Below are 20,663 nucleotides of genomic sequence, written 5' to 3'. Positions count from 1 at the left end.
TTCAATTACAGAAGACAATTGAAATGACTTAAGAAACAAGGAAATATATTGGTGGTTACTTGAAACGCTCAAGCTCTAAGATAGAGCTTCATGCATGCCTGGCTGACTTTAGGAGCTCAGGCCATGGCAAAGGGAACTAGTCTCTCTTTCTGTGTTGATTAATTTTATGTATCAATTTGTTGGGCCATGGGGTGCCTAGATTTTTGGTCAAATATTATTCTGGGTGTATCTATGTGTTAGGGTATATTTGAATGAGATTAACATTTGAGTCAGTAGACTGGGTAAAGCAGATTGCTCTCCCTCATGTGGGTGGGTCTCATGCAATCATTTGAAGGCCTAAATAGAACATAAAGGATGCTTGAGCTGTGATGTAAGTCTTTTTCTGCCTTCTTACTAGAACTGAAAAATAGACTCTTCTTGGATCTAAAGCCTGGCAGCTTTTGGACTGGAATTTCTATCATCAGCTCCCCCAGTTTTCAGGTCTTCAGACTCAGACTGAAACTACACCATCAGCTCTTTTGGGTCTCCAGCTTGCTGACTACAGATTTTGGGACTTCTCAGTCTCCATTATTGCACGAGCCGATTCCTTGGTTCTATTTCTCTGGAGAACCCTGACTAATCTCTCTGTTTCCCTCTCCCTCTCCGTCCTCCCCTCCTCTCTCTCTCGCCTCTGCATTGCTCCATGTATTGGCACCTAATCATGGCAAGGGAGCTGCTAATAGTGAGTCTAGGCTTCATACATCCAAGTTCAAATCCAGTAGACAAAAGTTAAACAGAACAAAACTAAACAAGAATGCCCCTTCTTTTGAAATCCCAGCAAAATCCCCATTGTATTTTATTCACTCTAATTCATACATATGTACAGACCTGAATCAAGCAGCTTGGGCAGGAGAATGTGATGCTCTGATTGACTAGGACTGAGCCACATGCCCATCTCTTGAACCAAAAGTGGAGTCAGATCCATCGAAAGGACTGAGAATGGTGGTTTTATGGGTTGCATTGTGCTTCCCAAAAAGACATGTTGAAACTCTAACCCCCTATACCTCAGAAGGTGACCTTATCTGGAAATAGGGTGATTGTAGATGTAACTGACTATGATGAGGTCTTACTAAAGTAGGGTGGGGCCTTAATCAAACATGGCTGGTATCCTTATAAGAAGACAATGTGGAGAGAAAGGGGGAGAACATCATGTGATGATGGGGGCAGAGATTGGAATTACGCAGCTATAAACAAAGGAACACCAGAGATTACCAGTAAACCACCAGGAGCCAGGACGAGGCAAGAAAGAGTTCTCCTCTTCAGGTTTCAGAAGGAACATGGCCCTGTTGAGACCTTGATTTTGGACTTCTAGCCTCCAGAACCATGAGACAAGACATTTTTGTTGTTCTAAGCCACCCAGTTTGTGGTACTTTCTTATGGTCACCCTAGGAAACTAATAAAGGTGGAGAGGTTTATCAAATGAATAGAAAGTCATGGTTACCAGAAGAAGAATGGAAGTTGGGAGAAGGGAACACAAAAACAAATATCTTGGTATAGGCTTTACAAGTCATTTTCATTATTTTTAAAGGAAAACCAATATTGTATATTTACCTATGAAAATGCTGCCGGACTAACTAAAACACAAGTATTTTGTGTTTAAATGGAATTCTTTCAACCTAGTTGTTGTTCTTACCCGGGCAGGAACTCTGCTTGCCAATTACACCATTTTGTCCTTTTTAAATGAGAAAGAAACTTGTTACTTAGAACCAGATATTTCCAAACATGGAATCATGGGGTGGGTAGAAAATAGTAAAGGAATCTTTTGTATAAAAATATTTAAACTTCTGGCATTTTATATAGACAGAATGAGACTATCACTAAAATCTAGGAATCTGAAGCAGTTGTACCAGTGACACACGATCAGGGTCTATTCAATGTTCCAAAATGATTATGCTTGCTGAGAATCTCTCCTAGACACAGAATGAATGGAGTTAAGTTCATGTAGCATCATTAGTGAAAAGACATACTTTTAAGCAAACAATAGAGCAAGTGACATGAAAATAGTACTGACATGAAAATAGTACTGATGAAATTGAATGACTGTGAGATCCATTTGTCAAATACTCAATAAAGTAAGCACTTGGGATATTTAACAATTTACTTGGATGATGGTGTGCATTTTCTAATTTATTGGATGCTTGCTTCTTTCATAAAGATAAATTATATATCATTAATCTTTCTAGGAGGCTGTTGTCCTAGAATTAATTTAGTGATGATTTTTTCAGATAATATACCTGCTAGAAAAGTAGTATGTAATCAATACAGGAAAGTAATCAGTTGAGGAGTAGAACATGCTCCCCCTTTTTTCTTTTACAATGAATGGGATATACTGTGGGTTTGGGATAAAGAGAAGGATTAAAACAAAAAACAGAGATACAACTTAAACTTGAATATCAGACAGTCCTGACACTCTATTTCTTCTATATTGGGGGTCCCTTATTTTCTTAGCTGTTTCATCTCTTGGTACCCTGCCTCCAGCCAATTTCTTCTGGTACTCCACTGTCACCATTCTTCCTTATCCTTTTCTTCTCATTTTAGAACCACCCTAACTCTCATCCCCAGGGAACTATATTCCTGTTATTTTATTATGCATAACAATTTTTGCATCCCATTTGTTGTAATACCTCTTATCCCTTCAAACCCTGGGCTTAACATTTACATAAGGAAAAGGAACATTAAAGTATTTCCCAAGAGTCCTTTCTTTAAGAGAAATGCTGCCCTCTTTTTATCAATAGGCTCTAATTATAAGCATCTTTTAAATTTTCTGTTTTTCACTGTTTCTAGTGAGGCCAAGTAAGTTCCTACCTAATGTGTCCTCTGACAGATACCAGTTACAAACTCTGGACAAAACACAACAAAGTACTTGAAAGCACAGGAGAATTAACATAAACAGGTTCTGGAGGGGCGCTGACACTTAGGAGAAGTAAAAGGCACTGGATACATTTTGAATCTGTCCTCTTCTTCCTCCTCCTCTCCTTCCTCCTCCTCCTCCTCCTCTTCCTCTTTCTCCTACCCTTACTCCTCCTCTTCCTCCTTCCCTTCCTCCTCTTCTTCCTCTTCGTCCTCCTCCTCTTCATCCTTCTCGTTTCCTTACTCTTTCTCCTCCTCTTCCTCCTCTTCGACCTTCTTCTTCTTCTCCTCCTCCTCCGTCTCCTTCTCCTTCTTCTTTTACTTTCAGTTTTTAGCTTAGGGCAGGTGGCAGGTAGAGCCAGGCATGGCAGGTGAAAGTGTGTCAGAAAACTCACAGTCTTTCTGGCCTAATAACCAGAGGACAGAGTTGAGGAACTACAACTTCTGAAAAGCAAAAGGGGTGGGGGTGGGGGGAATTCCAGACAGAAGAGAACCAGAGAGGAGGAGCTATAAATTCTGTGTATATACTTTGCCCAAAGATCTCACTGACACATGAACAAGTATGTGTGGGGCAGACTCCAAGAAAACCAGATAAGAATAAACGAACTGAACTGAAATTTGAATTGGTGTCCAAAGGACAATCTTTGCGGGTGAAATCTAACAAAGTTTAGTGCCTGTAAAAACAAAACAAACAAAACTATCAACTCATTTTAGAGGAACATAAAATCCAGAGCCTCTGCAACATAACTTGCATAATGTATGGGATACAATCCAAAACTACTTGACATAAGAAGATACCAGAAAATGTGAATGGAGACTGACTCCAAGATGAGACTCAGATATTGGAAGTAGCTGACAAATATTTTAAAGCATTTCTTAAAATTATGCTCAATAAAGTAAAGGGAAATATGCTCCTAGTGAATGAAAAAAGAAATGAAAATTCAAGAAAAGAACCAAATGAGAACTCTAGAACGGAAAAATACAATATTGGAAATTTAAAAATCACCAAGTGCCCTTAATTGAAGAATGGAAAGTCAATGTTAGTAAGAAATCAGTTCTCCCTAAATATACCTATAGATTGAATGAAATTCCAATTAAAATTCCAGGAGTCTTTGTTGGCAGAAGTTGATAATCTGATTCTAAAATTTATACAGAAAGGTAGAGGATCTAGAAGAGTAGAAAAACCATTTGAAAGAGAAGAACAAAGGCATAGGATTTAATATAAAGCTATAGCAATCAAGACAGTGTGGTATTGGTGTAAGAAAGTCATATAAATCAATGGAACAAAATAGAAAGACCTGAAAGAAACACACATATATGGTCAATTAAATTTTCAACAAGATACCGAGATAATTCAATGGAGAAAGGAGGGGCAATGACAGTCTTTCAAGAATTAGTGCTGAAAAACTACATACCCAGATGGAAAGAATGAATCTCTAGCCTTACTTTGTACCATACACAGAAATTAACTCAAAAGAGATCATAGACATTAACATAGAGGTACAAATTAATCAAGAGAAATATGAACATATGTTCACAAAAAGATTTGTATAGAAATGTTCGTAGAAATTTTATTTATAATAGACCAAAACTGGAAAGAATTGAGGAGTCTATCAATAGGCAAATGGATAAAAAAATTGTGGTATACTCATACATGGTCATAAAATCAAATACTACTCAGCAAAATGGAATACTAATACATGTAATGACATAGATGAATCTCAAAACCAAGATGCTGAGTAAAAAAAACCTTACATACAAAAGAACATCTCATATCAGTTCATGAATATGACGTTTTAGAACTTTAGGAAAATCTAATCTAGGACGGAAAAATCAGGACTGGGTTGTCTCCGGATTGATGGTTATGTTTAAAATCTTGGTGGGGTTTGGGTTACACAAAGGTATGCATTGATCAAATCTCAGTGAGTATACACTTAAGATTTGTTCATTTCATCCTATGTAAACTTTATATCAAAAGAAAGCTATATGCAAATTTTGAACTCTGGTTAATGATAAGCATGTTGATGTATTTAAGTGAAAGTATACTGATGTCTGCTAGTTCCTTAGTAATGTATCAAAAAATCTGAACTAGAATGGAAAAATCTATGGATTAATGATTGTAGAGAAGGTTAGATAGATAGGTGATAAACGTATAAGAAAATGGTAATGGTAAAATCTAGGTTGTGGTTACGTAGATGTTCACTGCTACAATATGTGATTTATAAGAAATATATATTTGGCCATTCAGATGACAGAAATTTATTTCTCACATATATTTGGTCTTAGTTCATTGTTCCTAACTCACAGCTCCCAAAACCCTTGGAATTTCCTGAGCTATAAGGGCAATGGGAGCATCTTTTGTTATAATATTTGGTCTCTTGCCCTCAGTTCCTGAAATAGCTTTAGAACTATAAAGATGAAATGAATGTCTTGTTGTTCATCACAAGCACCTTTCCACCCCAACTGGGTTTGTGTCAACGAAGTGACTTTTGGAAACCATCTAAGGATGAGGGCTGGTTGCCAAGGGGACTAGCCTTGAATAGAGGATTGGAGCTTTCAATCCCAACCCCCGGTTTCCTGGGAGAAGAGAGCGGCTTGAAGGTGAATCAATCACCAAAGGCCAATGATTTAATCAATCGCCCCTATGTAATGAAGCCTCCATAACAAACCAAAAGGAGGGAATTTGGAGGGCTTCCAAGTTGGGGAAACAGGACCCTTCCCTGTGCCACTATGCTGGGCACTAAACTCCATGAAGACAGAAACTCCTTCGCTCGGAACCTCACTTTAGGTATCTCTTCATCTGGCTGTTGATTCACATCCTTTAATATCCTTTGTAGTAAATTGGTAACCTAGTGATTACCTAAGTTTCCTAAGTTCTGTTTGCTGCAAATTAATTGAACTCAAGGAGGGGATCGTGGCAACCTCTGATTTATAGCCAGTCATTCAGAAGTACAAGTAACAACCTGGGCTTGCAACTGGCTTCTGAAGTCCAAGAAGCGGGTCGTGGGAACCGCCAATCTGTAGCTTGTCGTTCAGACGCACGGGTAACAACCTGGGCTTGCATTTGGTGTCTGAAGCAGAGGACAGTCTTGTGGGACTGAGCCCTTAACCTGTAGGATCTGATGCTATCTCCAGGTGGATGGTGTCAGAATTGGGTTGAATTGTAGGCCCCCTAGCTGGTGTTGGGGCATTGCTTGTTTGAATGCGTGGGAAACTATGCCCTCACATTGGAATTGGTTCTAGAACCTTTTAACTGCAAACTTTGTTCAACTTTGCTGTGTGTCTAAAAACATGTGTGAAAAAACGTCCATTCCCTGGCTAATCCCTACGTAAGATAGTCCCTGTTTTGTCTTACAAATTATTTTTGGTAGTGGTGCTGAATAAAATATCAAAGCAAAAGAAACATATTTTACAGGTGAGAAAATTTGACTAGAGAAGCAAAGTAAGCTATCTATAGCCATGTGGATGGCAACTTGTGAGCCAGAACTTGACTCAATTCTCCTGACCCATAGGTATTTTAGGGTTTCATTGCACCAGCCTGGGAAAGTGGGAACCATAACAGTGACAAAATAAAAGCTAGATGCTGAGGTACCTTAAGGGAGCAATTAGAAATTGTTATCATCTTTGATATAAGGCACATGGTCTGTGAAACATATCCCTTACATTACTGGCACTGAAATATTTTCAGCCCTGTGGACAAACATAACTGTGGAAAGATGTTATTTTCCAAAGAGCTTTACCAACAAGAGCCTATACCAGTGCTTCTCAAACAATTCATGATGAAAGATTTATTTCATTCGTGATGAAAGTTTTATTTATTTTTTTAATTCATCACCGACCAATATTTTAAAAAATACAGTAACAATGAATTACTATAAAAATGAATTTTAATAAAGAAACACAAAACATGAGCCCTAATTTTTTTATTGTTAGCTTCAACAGACATTGTCAAATTGCTATAGAAGTTTCTAAAAGATAGCTCTAAATTTCTGTTCTTATTGCCTCATGGGTAAGTAACAGTTTTTGGACTAGCACCAGCGTGTGAGTCAAGTCACAGGTTGGTGTTGAATTGGCCTAAATTTTACAATGGAGAGACCTAATCTTGAAGTCCTAATTTTGTCCTCAAATTAGCTACCACTATTACCACCAGTATCTACTATTGCAGGCTGGGAACTATCACCACAATAACTGTGAACTAGCCAATATGACCTACTGGGTTGAATGGTGGCTTCCTTAAAAGATATGTCCCCCTGGAACCTGTGCATGTGACCTTATTTGGAAAAAGGGTCTTTGCAGATGTAATCAAGTTAAGGAACTCTAAATGAGATCACCCAGAATTATCTGGATGGACCCTAAATCCAATGACAAGTGACTTATTAGAAGAGAGAAGACATACACAGAGACAGAGGGAAGGTGTCGGCAGATCTCCCTCTGCCCTTTTCCTTAAGATTCTTATGGCTGGCCAAATAATTAACAAGACAGGTTAGCAGGAGAAAATAATACCAAGTTTGATAACAGTATAAATGGGAGAAACTCAGAAATGAGCAACTCGTCCCTCTGTCTAAGCTGCTTGCTTGAGTATTGTAGCTAAAGGCAAAGAAGGTATTGGGGGTGGGTAATGGTCTGGGACTTCAGAGGACAAGAAGACAATTCTTTTCAGGGTCATCTATAGATAATGTGGTCAGGGAGACATAAAGTTTTTTGATAAAAGGGGCTTGGTGCCCCTCCCATTGTAACATCTACCTTACATTATCATTACAGCCATCATGATAGAAGATCTGTTCCAGAAAGGAGCCACCATGTCAAATTCTTTAGGCAGTTAGTGGGGAAGGTCAATGTCCCTCAGAGAAAACAATCAAGGTAAAGAGATATATTTCGGGGTGGCCAAATCTTGATCTCCCACAAAGGTTATGTGAAGATGTAGGCAGAGATTTGTGTGATGTGTCTATAAATCAAGGAACACCAGGGATTGCTGGCAGCCACCAGAAGCTAGAAGGATCTGAAACAGATTCTCTCCCAGAACCTCTAGAAGGAACCAACTATACCAACTCCTTGATTTTGGACTCTAGCCTCCTTAGGACTCTGAAAGAATAAATTTACATTGCTTTAAACTACCCAGTTTGTGATAATTTGTTTCAGCAGCCCTAGAATACTAATATACCATGCTGTGAAAAACTGGTCAATCTGGACCAGATCCTGGAAATACTTTCACTGAGTCCTACATGGAACAGATCTCCTAGAAAGCTCAAGACCAATGGAGCAGGCCTCATTCTAAGCTTTCAGTTTCCAAGAGGAGAAACCGTAGTGAAATAAAGCAGTAAGCCAATGAAGAATGATCAATCTTGAATACCCTATTTAAAATTGTATGCCCTAACACTATCAATCCCCATTATTTTCTTTTCCTGTAACATTTATTTTTTGATCTATTAAATATTTTTAAATTTATTAATATATTATGTTTATCATATACTGTCTATATACTATAAGTAGAGGATAAGGTTCGTGAGGGCAGTTTTATGTGTTCTGTTCACTGCTGTATTCCTAGCATACAGATCACTGCTTGCATACAGTAAGTATGCGGTATATACTTGTTGAATAAATGACTAAATTCAGTTTAACTTTGCACCATTTGTGAAGAAAGACAATGAAGAGGCCTATCATTAGGGAAAATTCAAATGATCCAATTATAATAAAGAAAGAACTTTTTTCTTTCATATTATCTATTAAGGAGAAGGTCACTTACATTGGAGAGAGACACACAAATATCATTAGGAGAAAAGTGAAACCTTGGATGTGTGAGTATTTGGTAAAAGAATTCCTCAAGGTTTAAATTAATTTTGATTTCCAGGCCCAGGAGAAGTACCCTTTACTCAATTGATTTACATTTCAGCACACAGAAATAACTTCAGCTGTAATTATAGAAACATCAGCTTACCTTTACTTGAAGAAATGATGAAAATGGTAGGTAGGAGGCTAAGAAAAGAAAAAATGTTTTAATTTCCAAAAGGGGACAAAGTATCTTCAAGAAATTTTAGACCAGCATTGCAAACTTGACTGTCCTTAGGAGCTGGGGAGGTGATGCAAATGAGTGAAGCAAGCAGGTTGCTTTTTTTTTTTAACAGTAGCAAATATTTAAATTAGGTAACATTTATATAGTACTTGTGTGCCAAGCACTATTCTAAGAATTCTACATGGATTAACTAATTTAATCCTCATAAAAACCCTTTTAGAAATGTGCAATTATCATCAATATGACAGAGGATCATCTTTCTTCTTTTATGGCAGAGAAAACAGGTTAAGTAATTTGTCCAGGATGACACAGCCAAAAAGTGACAAACTTCTTAGGATTCAAATCCAGACATTCTGATTCCAGAGCATGTGTTCTTATGCAGTGCTTCTCAAACAGAGCATGTGTCAGAATCACTAAGAAGGCCTGCTGAAACACCGATTTCTGGTCACCACTACTGGAGTTTCTGGTTTAGTAGGTATGGGGTAGAACATAAGAATTTGCATTTATAACAAGTTCCCACATGATGCTGATGTTGCTGGTCCTGGGACCACAATTTGAGAACCACTTTACTATGCTATACAAACTAGCAGCAAATTAGAGAATGTATGATGAAATCATCCATTTACAATCATTTAGGGGCCGGCCCCGTGGCTTAGCAGTTAAGTCTGCGCGGTCCGCTGCTGGTGGCCCGGGTTCGGATCCCAGGTGCACACCGACGCACCGCTTCTCCAGCCATGCTGAGGCCGTGTCCCACGTACAGCAACTAGAAGGATGTGCAACTATGACATACAACTATCTCCTGGGGCTTTGGGGGAAAAAAAATAAATAAATAAAAATTATAGAATCATTTAAATTCATCCATTTAAAATCATTTAAAAGCATCCATATTCACATTTAACATGCAGGAGGAGAAGAGAAAGGGGAAGATAGCATGTCTTCAGGCTAAATATGTCCTGCTTGCTGCAGCCCACTAAAATGAACCAGATCAATGATCTGGAAGGATCTGTTGTGATATATTTGTGTGCTCTTTGTATCCAAGAGTGTTAATTAATGGATCAAGCTGGAGATGGTCCCTAATGACATGTCACAGAGATAAAGTTAAATATGAGTAGATACAAAAGAATAATAATAAAATATATGCAGTGTAGAGGGCTGAATAGTGTCCCTCCAAAATTCATTTCCACTCAGAACTCAGAATGTGACTTTATTTGGAAATGAAGTCATTGCAGATGTAATTAATTAAGATGAGGTCATACTGGATTAGGGTGGGCCCTAAATTTAATGACTGGTGTCTTTATAAGAAGAGGAGAGGCCACAGAGATACACACAGGGAAAATGGCCAGATGAAGACAAAAGAAGAGATTGGAGTTATGCTGCCATAAGCCAAGGAATGCCAGAAGCCACCAGAAGCTAAGAAGGGGCAAGGAAAGATTTTTCCCTAGAGTCAGCTGACACCTGGATTTCAGATTTCTAGCCTCCAGGACTGTGAGAGAATAAATTTCTATTGTTTTAAGCTGCCCAGTTTGTGATACTTTGCTACAGTAGTCCTAGGAAGTTAATACAGGCAGTGTATAAAAAAATAATGCAGAAAATGCTTGTGTCCCCACTACCCTGTTAAAAAAATAGAACATTACCATAATATTTGAAGTTCCCTGGGTACTTCCCTCCAATATCATTCCCATCCCCTCAAGAGATGTAACCACCATCTGCATTTTGTGTCTATGATTTTGTTATCTTAAAGAAAAGAATTTCACTATGTACTTTACCTCTACACTGTATATCATTTAGGTTTATATGGTATAGATAAGGGTTCTAGTATGGATAGAGGTTTCATTTGCTTCATATCCTTTTCAAATGTGTTAGACCTTTTAACTCTTGCCAACTGGTTCATACAGAAATCACTGTGATTTGAATTTTCATTCTTATGATTACCAAGGAAGTTCATGTGTTTTTAGGCCACTCAAGTTTCCTCTTCTATAAAGTGCCCTTTCAATTAGTTTTTGCTCATTTTTTTTTAATTTGTAGGGATTCTTTATATAAACTCTAACTCTTTGTCAATCATATGCTTGCAAACTTCTCTTCCTAATTTTTACTTTTTATTTCCATTTTTTTAGTGAACTTAAGTTCTTAAATTTTACTATAGTTAAATTTGTTAATTTCATTCTTCATGATTTGCACTTTTAGTTTCTTTTTGAGAGATTCTACCCCACCCTAAAGCCATGAAGTTGTTCTCTATATTATCTACCAACATATTATATAGCTTTGACTTTCACCTTTAAATCTTTAATTGAATGGAGAATTTGTATTTTGCTTATAAGATGAAGAACACAGCCTATTTCATTTTTTTCTATATGTATAATCCAATGTCCCAATATTTATTGAAAATTCTGTCATTTCTAACCTATTTTTGTTAATCTTCAATATTAACTCCACCATAAATCAAGTTTCTATATATGTGTGAATTTGATTCCGGGTTTTGTACTTCATTTTCTTGGTCTGTCTACCTCTGTATTAGTACAACACCCACTTAGTTTTATAAAAATTTTTGATCTCTGGAAAAGGGAGTCCCCCATATAGTTCTTATTCTAGAATGTCTTGGCACATTCCTGATCTTTTATTTTTCCACATAAAATTTTTAATCAGTTCATCAGATCTCACATCCACGCATACACAAAATTTCTGTTGGGCACATATCTTTTAAAAAAATTTATGAACAACTTGGATAAAGTCATGTGATACTGGATAAAACCCAATAAGAATGGCTGAATGCTGGATATACAGGAAAAAGCCCATTAAAATTTTGGAAAAAATGTCTGTATAGATTTCATGGAAGTCTAGTAGTATCTATCTGGTTAGGAGTTCTAGGTCTGTGGGAAATTGAGATCTTCAGAAGGTTTACAGTCATGGGAAAACAAAGCAAGAATCCACTACTCAGTGGTTAGTATACTTAAATATATTGAGAAAAAATTTACTTAAAAAGAACAGGTAACAAGACTTACTTCTACTCCTTTATACAACTCCTCTTAACTCTCTAGATACAAAAATGATGCACAGACACCATGTGTCCTCAACATGAAAAGTTAGAATTAATTAGATGGGTTAAAGATCCAAACATTTTATTTTATTTTATTTTATTTTAATTTAATTTAATTTTTTTTTGTGAGGAAGATCAGCCCTGAGCTAACATCCATGCCAATCCTCCTCTTTTTGCTGAGGAAGACTGGCCCTGAGCTAACATCTGTGCCCATCTTCCTCTACTTTATATGGGATGCTGCCACAGCATGGCCTGACAAGCAGTGCGTTGGTGCGCGCCTGGGATCCGAACCGGGGCTGCCAGCAGCAGAGGACGCACACTTAACCACTATGCCATGGGGCCAGCCCGGAAACATTTTTTAAAAAAAGGAAAGAAGTTGTAGGGGAGGAAGAACATTTCCTCCACCCTCTAGGTCCTTCTGGCTGGCCTACGAATTAAATTGACATGAGACAGAATAACAGGAGAAAATCAAACAAAGCTTTATAACATGCATACATGGGAGAAATCTAGGAAAACTGAGCAAACTCCCCAGAATGGCTGAGGTCACCACCTTAAATATCATCTTCAGCTAAAGACAAAGGAGGATGTTGGAGGTAGGGGGTATCAGTTATGAGAGATTACCAGAAAAAGCACAGCAAACAAGAGTAAGGTTATTAGGCAGATTTAAGTCTTGCCTTCTGCATTGATAAGAGTTTCTAGAGATAAGGTCATCCGTCCTCATCCTGGTACAGAGAGGGAGATACCTTTATAAATGGAGATGTCCCTTACAAATGTAAATGTCTCTTACAAAGGGTAACTTCTTCTTGGTTTTCAGAGCTTCTCCCCTGTCTGCAGTTTCTTAAAAGTAACCAGCCCAAAATAATCCTCATGCCAAACTGACACATCTTGAGGTGGCCAATTCTGATCGCCTACAAAGTGCTACATAAAAGTTTGTTTTTTAAATAATCTCAGAGTACAGAAGATCTTTCAATACAACATAAAACCTAAAAGCCAAAAAACAAAAGTGATAAATTCAGCTACATCAAAAATTAAATTTCTGCAAGATAAAATCCACCATAAGCAAAGTCAAAAATCAGATGATAAATTGGGAAACACTTGCAATCTATGTTACAGACAAAGCATTAATTCCCTAATATATATAATAGATAAAAATCTCCTCAACTCAATAAGAAAAAGACCAATAATCCAATATAAAAACAGAAAAGGATATGAACAGGCCCATCACAAAAGAGGAAAATGAGTTATTTTAAAACATATGAAAAGATGCTCATTCTAGATAACAATAAAAAATATGTAAACTTAAACCATACTGAGCCTACATTTTTCACCACCATATTATCAATGATCAAAAAATGTGATAATGTCCTCATAGTGGGATATAAGGAAATGGGCACTGTCATTCATTGGCATGAGTGTAAATTACTATAACTTCTACGGAAGCTTTTTGACTACAGCTACCTGAGGAGAGAGAATTCTTCTGACTCCTGGGTATCCCTCATAGCTCTCTGCCTCCCCTGTTTTTTTTTTTTTCTTCCCCTTTTGGTAGTTTAGCAATGAGCTAGTTCACCAGGATGGAGTTAGATCATTGGGTTAACACCTGACCTCTGGTTAACATCAGCAGCATTGTTATGCAAAGGCTCTAACTCAGCTCTGGTCCCACAAGGACATTTCCCAGTCCAGGAACCATCATTTGTTACAGAATTAAGGAGATATTCTCTGCCAGATCACCCTAGAAGTACAAACAGTAGAATGAAGATAGAGTCCTTTTCCTGAAACACTTTTCATGATGCATCCAGCTGTGCTCAGCCCAGCATGCCTCTCCTCAGGGCATGAACAGGACAGTGAACTCTTGTACACTGCTAGCCCTACCACCTGTATGTTTTCCCAATAGACCTTGTTTTTCTCCCATACCATGTGACATGAATGTGTGTGTATCCTTTACCTTTGCTTGGACACTTCCAAATTATGAATGCACGTATCCTTTTACTCAGTAATTTAACTTTTGGGATTTTGTCTACAGATGTAGTTACATACATATGTGAAATGTCTATATGCAAAATTATTCATCACAGCATAATTTGAAATAGCAAAATATTGTAAACAATCTAAATTTCTACAAATACGAAACTAGTTAAATAAATTATGGTACATACATTCAGTGGATATTATGCTGCTATAAAAAGAATGAGATAGCTCTTTATATATAGATATGGAATATCTATAATGGAATAATTTCTAAAGTTTGTAGGTTAAAAATCCTGGTGTAAAACCTATTATGTAATATATTGCAACTGCTGGAATAGAAAAGGGGCACATTTATGCACACACGCATTCATTGTTCCAATTCTGTGCTCTGAAATGATACACATTAAACCAATAACATCAGTTTCCTTTGGGAAGAGCCGATGGTTGCCTGTGAATAAGGATAAGACAGAAACATTTTAATGTATCCTCTTTTGGGCCTTTTAAATTTTGAACAATGTAAATATATCATATCTCTAAAAGAAGACATTGAATAAAATAAAGTAAATATTCAAGAAGTCAAACTGTCATTGTAGAAGCTAGGGATCATCAGTTGGGAGAGTTGTGATGGAATGCCAGGATAGCAGGGGATGAAGAGGGCTGATATAGACGACCCCTAAGGCTTCTTTAATTGTAAGATCCTGTAGCACAATGATGCCCAGATATAGCTAGACAGGAACAACAGCTATTTGATATGCATACTACTCCCTGTGTGTCAATTCCCTCTTTTTTTTTTTTTTTAAAAGTCCTGGCTATCATTGTATGTTAGTTTTGATGGGTTTTTTTCTCTTAAAATTTTAGGGAAAAGAGGGAATACCTGAGATTGATTACCTAATGCTCTTTAAGATGAGTGACTTTCAGTTTTTAAGAATGTTCATCTTAAATTATGTTGATTCTTTCCCTCCTCACCCATAAGGAAGAAATCTGACAACCATCCTTATAAAATGAGAAGAAATACTTGAAAATATCAGAATGCCTTGTGCCCCATGCACCTGGAATTTCAGTGAAATGATTCTCTCAAAAGCGGTGGAAAATTACTACAATGAACCCAGAAGTCTTCCAAAATTCTAGACCATTCCTTACCAAGGGTACAGAGGATTTTTTACTCCGCAGGGAACTGGGGAGATGTCAGACAATGTAATCACTTTCTGCTTGCTCAAGTTCTGCCTGCAGTTTTCAATTGGATGTAGTACTTTCCATTCCCCATCCTAAAGTATTACTGAGCTGCTTGGAATGACCATAGACTTTTACTTCAGAAGGAAACTAGAAATCTACGTCCACAAGGTGAGTTGAATGAAATTAGCAGGGAAATTAGTAATAGTCTGTACAGACAAATATCAAGCAATAAACTCTTGGGGACAAGGAAAAAGAGGTTAATTGTGACTGTTTGGTAAGTAGTTAATGATAATAGCTACTCTATATAGAGTATTAACCATGGTAGGTACAGTACTAAATAAATTACTTACATAATATTTTTTAGCCCTCACATCAATCCTATAATGTAGGTACAATTATTATCCCCACTTTCCGTGAGGGAAAGCTTGCAATGGCTAGGTCACTTGATCAAGTTCACACAGCTTGTGGACAGTGGAAGTGGCATTTGAATCTAGAAGGCCTTCTCCACCAGTGGCACCTTTAATCATTATGTTATACTCTACTAAAAAGGCAACACTATCTGGGTATAAACATTACAACCAACAAGTGAGACTCCTTAGAGTGTGAGAGGAAAGCAAAAACACTGCTCCTTTAAAATATCTGTGTAGACTATTTTTTCCCTGGGCCTTCAATAAAACCTTAGGCAGATCCCACAGCTTCATCAGCTGCTCTTAGCTAATAATAAAAAAAATTCTCTCGTCCTTCTAAATGCAATAACAATTTTATTTCAGAATTAAAATGGCCAGTCCATGGTAATAATCAAGACTTTAAGCTTCATTTGAGGTTAAAGCTCCTATTTCACCCTATTACAATAAATTGCCTGTGACTCATCTAATTTACAAGTAGTTGGGAGGGGGCGGGAGGAGGGGAATAGTGAGAGGAAGAAGATACATTAGGGGCAGGAAAGGTTTAACATGATCATACAGTCATGATCTCACTTTGTTGATTTCTGAGCTTGGCAGATGTCCAAAGCTGACTCATTATCTCTTGGGGGACTGTTACATGTTTCTCAAAGATTTCCCCACTAGGAACCTCCAACTACATTTCTGAGGTTAAGGTAATGCTTCTTTTCTAGATATCTGCTTATAATTCCTCCCCAGACCATGGACATCCAGTAGTCTATTCTGTGGGAGTCCCATCTTCCCTCTAGGCAGACCTCTTCAGTGTTATCTATGATGCATTGCAGTTTGAGCCTTACTTCATCCCTGGGAAACATGTGGTTGAGTGCTGCTGTTTACCGGTGCAGCCCCCACCATTTCCCACACTTGGACTTTTCTTGAAATGGATATGGCATCAGTCTATGTATTTCACAGAATTCTAGTGACAAAGGTCAAACTCTCTGAGTAGTTTCATTCATCTCCACTTACTTGGCTTGAGGTGAGGGATGAGGACACCTCTCTCTTCCCTCATAGTGCAGAGGTATGGTGTGTTCGAGTCAGAATTGATAGTGAAGTCCATAGCATTCCAATAACTCTCTCCAAAGAAATTCTGTCTAAAAATAGCCCTCTTTCTTGGCTTCTGCAACCTTTTAAATATCCTTGAGGCAATCATTATGCTAAGGGTTGCCAAAGCAGGTTTCCAGAATACTTCTTTTGCAAGTCTTGCATATATGGCCTGGCTTCTCATTTTAGATTCTGGAGGTATTTGGCACCTATTGTTTTGTTTTCAGTCCTTGGGGGTCTTAGCTGAAACTGAGACTGAAAAACTCCATTTTAACATCCTGTTATAAATGCTCTTATGTTTTGGCTAAATGGTTCTTATAGGGAATAGAAAGTTTAAAAATAAATAATTGTCTTGTTTTTTCCAAACATCTAGCCATTTCTGTTTTTATGATGAAATTTTCTTCAGACAGAACAAGAAGTTGAAATGGGACAGCTCACATACTAAAGCCTTAGGCCTCTTCAGTTTTTAACCTGAAATTATCCTTCCATACTTGAAAATAAGCTTATCTTCTACCATTTTCATTCCAAAACTTGGAGCTTCTGAACCCTCAATTAAGCCTAGCTAACTTAATTATCTTAGCTAAGTGTTTCTTTCTCATTCAGCTTATAGTTCATTTATCCCTTCCTGGGATATGAGTCATTATGATAGAGCTATATAACCAACATACTTGTTTGTCTGGAAGTCATTTTAATGTCTTTGAAAGATTGAATTATCAGAGTTTATCTGACTTCCATATAAACAAAAAGAAAGAACTGAATTCAATCCCAATAAAGCAATCTCTTCTTGGTCTTCATCCTCTGACTGCCCTACTTCAATTGTATATTAAAGCTCCTGACTACATCTAATTCTGCTGGGCTGCCCTGACTCTGCCAGGATTGGAGCAACTTCTTAGAAATTTTCTTTTGACTTCTGGGGCTGGTTGTCTTCCTGCTTCTTGGACTTTTCTCCTATTTACTTCTTTGAATCCTCATCTGAATGAGTGTCCTTAACCATTTTCTTTCTTTCTTTCTGTTAGCAATTGCATCCACACACTGGTGTAACAGCCATCCCTATGCAGTTGATTCCCCTAATGTCATCTTTACTTTCTTCTTTGTTCCTTTGCATGTACTTGTGTATTTACTTTTATTGTGGCCCTTATCACATCAAAGTGTAGTTATGTGCCTGTAGGACTATCTCTGCATTTTGACTGTTATATCATTGAAATTAGGGATATGGTTTCTTATTCACCTACCCAGTACCAGACATATAGTAGTTGCTCAAAAAAGTTTGAAGCAATGAGTGAAAGTATTTTATCTTTACTCTGCTTGCTGGATAACATCTGTGTGTCTCATTAGTCCCTCAAACTAAACGGGGATAAAACAAATGGAATCATTTTTTACTACCAATCCTTCCTTCTGATTTCCTGACTTTAGGCCCTCAGGAATTACCTTTGATTCTTCTGTTGGCCTTATCTACCTCACCTAAGCAGTGATCCAGTCCTGTCTTTTCTACCTGGGCAATATTTTTGCATTTCATCCTTCTTTCACTTCCAACTTCCAAATCATCATTAACATTGGTCTGAAAACTTAGATTAACTTTCTATATACTTAGTTGTGCTGCAGAGAAGGCATAGTTTTGAAGTCAGGCAGATCTAGGTTCATATCTTGAGTCAGCTATTAGATGAAGAGCAATTTACTTAAACTTTTTGAACTTCAGATTTCCCACATATGGGAATTATTGATTAACTCCTCCACTAGATATAAACTCCTTTAGGGCAAGAGTTATATCTTGACTTTTCATTCTCACAAATCAACCATAGTTCTGGGCATAGAGCTGCTACTCATTGATGCTATTTTCTAAATAAATGAATGAATGAAGGTGATAATATCTACCTCACAATGCTAAATTAAGAGATAAATTAAATGTGATAAAACATGTCAGGAAGCCAAATAGATATGTGGAGAAGCCCATGTTAGGGATAATCAAGACCTCCAGCTGACACCACCAGATGATCTATCAACCAGCAGCCAGCACCAGCTGCCAGCCATCTGAGTGATGCCAATTTGGACTTCCTATTTATTTTGGCACTCCAAACAACACCATAGGAAACAGAAGAACCATATAGTCAATTGACAGAGTCTTTATATATAATAAATTTTTATTACTTTAAGCAATTAAGTTTTGGAGCAGTATAGAGGTGAGGTACAGCCATAAACCTAAAACACATGGCATTGGCTTTGAGGTTGGACTGTGGGAGGAAAAATGAAGAGGAGTAAGGAGACTTAGTAGAGGCTGAAAAGGCAATGAGGAAATTAATAATGAAGGCTGGAGGAAGGGTGACTGGTCTTATATAGTGATGGAAGATTTGAAAACACTGTCACTTACCATAATGGATAATAGAAAATATAACCAATGAATTTGTGGATTTGGCAAAAGCGATTCCAGGCAGAATGCCGAAAGTATCAATTGGCTTTTTTTAACTGCTGATGATGGAGTGATGAAAGAAAAAGAAGACCTAAAAAAACAATATGGATTTCAAGCAGAATTTAGAGGAAATTTTTCCAAGCTACAAGTTTCAAGTTTGGAAAATAAAACTGTTTCTCATGCCAAGCCTCTCCAGATGGCAAAAAGCTGGCAAAGTAAGAAATGAGTCTGGGAAAAGTTCAAACCCAGGGTGATGCTAGTATAGTGTACTCTCAGGTTAAGGACAAGTCGAGAACGTGTCCATAAGATTACTAAGACCTCATAAAAATTAAAGCCTGTGCCTCCTAGATACTCTCAGCTAGACAAAAAAAAGTTTCTAGAAATGTTAAGGGCTTGATTTATAGACTCCTTCAGGTGGAAAAAGGACTCGTAAAAATTTTAGGGGCAGTGTTCCACAGCACCATAACCCTTGTCCCAAGATTGAAAGGATCCTGTCTTTAAGTGTGTGTGTGGCTATGGTCCGAAGATGCTAACCCCAATAAGTGTGTGTGGCTTCTGTGCAAGGATGCTAACCCCAATAGTGTCATGGGAAACCTACAAAGTTTCCAAGATGAGTGTCAGAAGGAAGCAATGCTGGTTTAGACTAAAAAGGACTGAAAGAGTTTAAAATTAATCAAGGCTTCTAATGATCTATGGTCAGGAAGCAGGATGAGAAAACTTCTCAGCTACAAACACGGGCCATTTCTTATGATGGAAAAGAAGCGATGATTTAGTAGGCAAAGCCCAGAGTTCAGAGCTTAGAGCCAAAAACCAAGGAGAATCATTCAAAGGGAGCAGAACTGGGTCCTGCAATGTCCATTTCCTGATGCCGGAGCAGGGAGATTAGCAATATGTGCCTGGCTGGATATCAGAATTTCCATAAACGCGTGATTGCTAAGTGCTACCTGTTTGCCCTTTTTGAATGGAAATGTCTATTATGATTATCCTATCCCCTTCTCCTGTGCATTTGTTGGGTAGATAGTTCACAGGTTTCTGTACCCAAGAAGACTCATTCTCAACTGGATCTAATTTATTTTTTTCTTTTGACCTTTTAAGCCCCTTCCTCTATTTCTCCCTAATTGGACCTAGTTTAGATGAAAAAATCGTGGACCTTAAGTCTGAGCCTGATGTTAAAACGGGATAAGATTTTGTGAGGATAAGGTGGAAATATTTTTCATGTGAAAGGAATACGAATTCTTATGGCCAGAGGATAGTGGTAGATTGCTTTTACAAAGGTGATTGCGACAATATCTCCCATCCCACATACTTCTTTGCAATATAATCTTGCTGCTCTCCTATCAAGCCATGGAGTATATTTCCCCTCTCCTTAAATTTGGCATGCCGCTGTGACCTTTTTTTTGAACAAGAGAATGGGGCAGATAGAATGCTGTGTAGCTTCTGAGGCTGGTCCTTAAAAGATCTATGGCTTCCACCTTTGCCACCAGAACCACTCTAGTTCCTCACTACCAGGCTGTGAGGAAGCCCAAGCAGCCCCAAGGAGAGACCCAAGTGGATGAAAATTGAGGCTCCTGGCTGACAGCCCCAGGTGAGCTCCCAGTCAGCAGTCACTATCAACTGCCAACAATATAAGTGAGAGCATATTGGACCTTTTAGTCTGCTTATCACCCCAGCTGACACCATGTGATTTAGAAGTACCCACAGAATCTT

This window comes from Diceros bicornis, chromosome 24 (genome assembly GCF_020826845.1).
Source record: "Diceros bicornis minor isolate mBicDic1 chromosome 24, mDicBic1.mat.cur, whole genome shotgun sequence".
In the NCBI taxonomy this organism is placed as follows: Eukaryota; Metazoa; Chordata; class Mammalia; order Perissodactyla; family Rhinocerotidae; genus Diceros; species Diceros bicornis.
The sequence above is the reverse complement of the archived record's forward strand: the minus strand, read 5'-3'. Positions refer to the sequence as shown.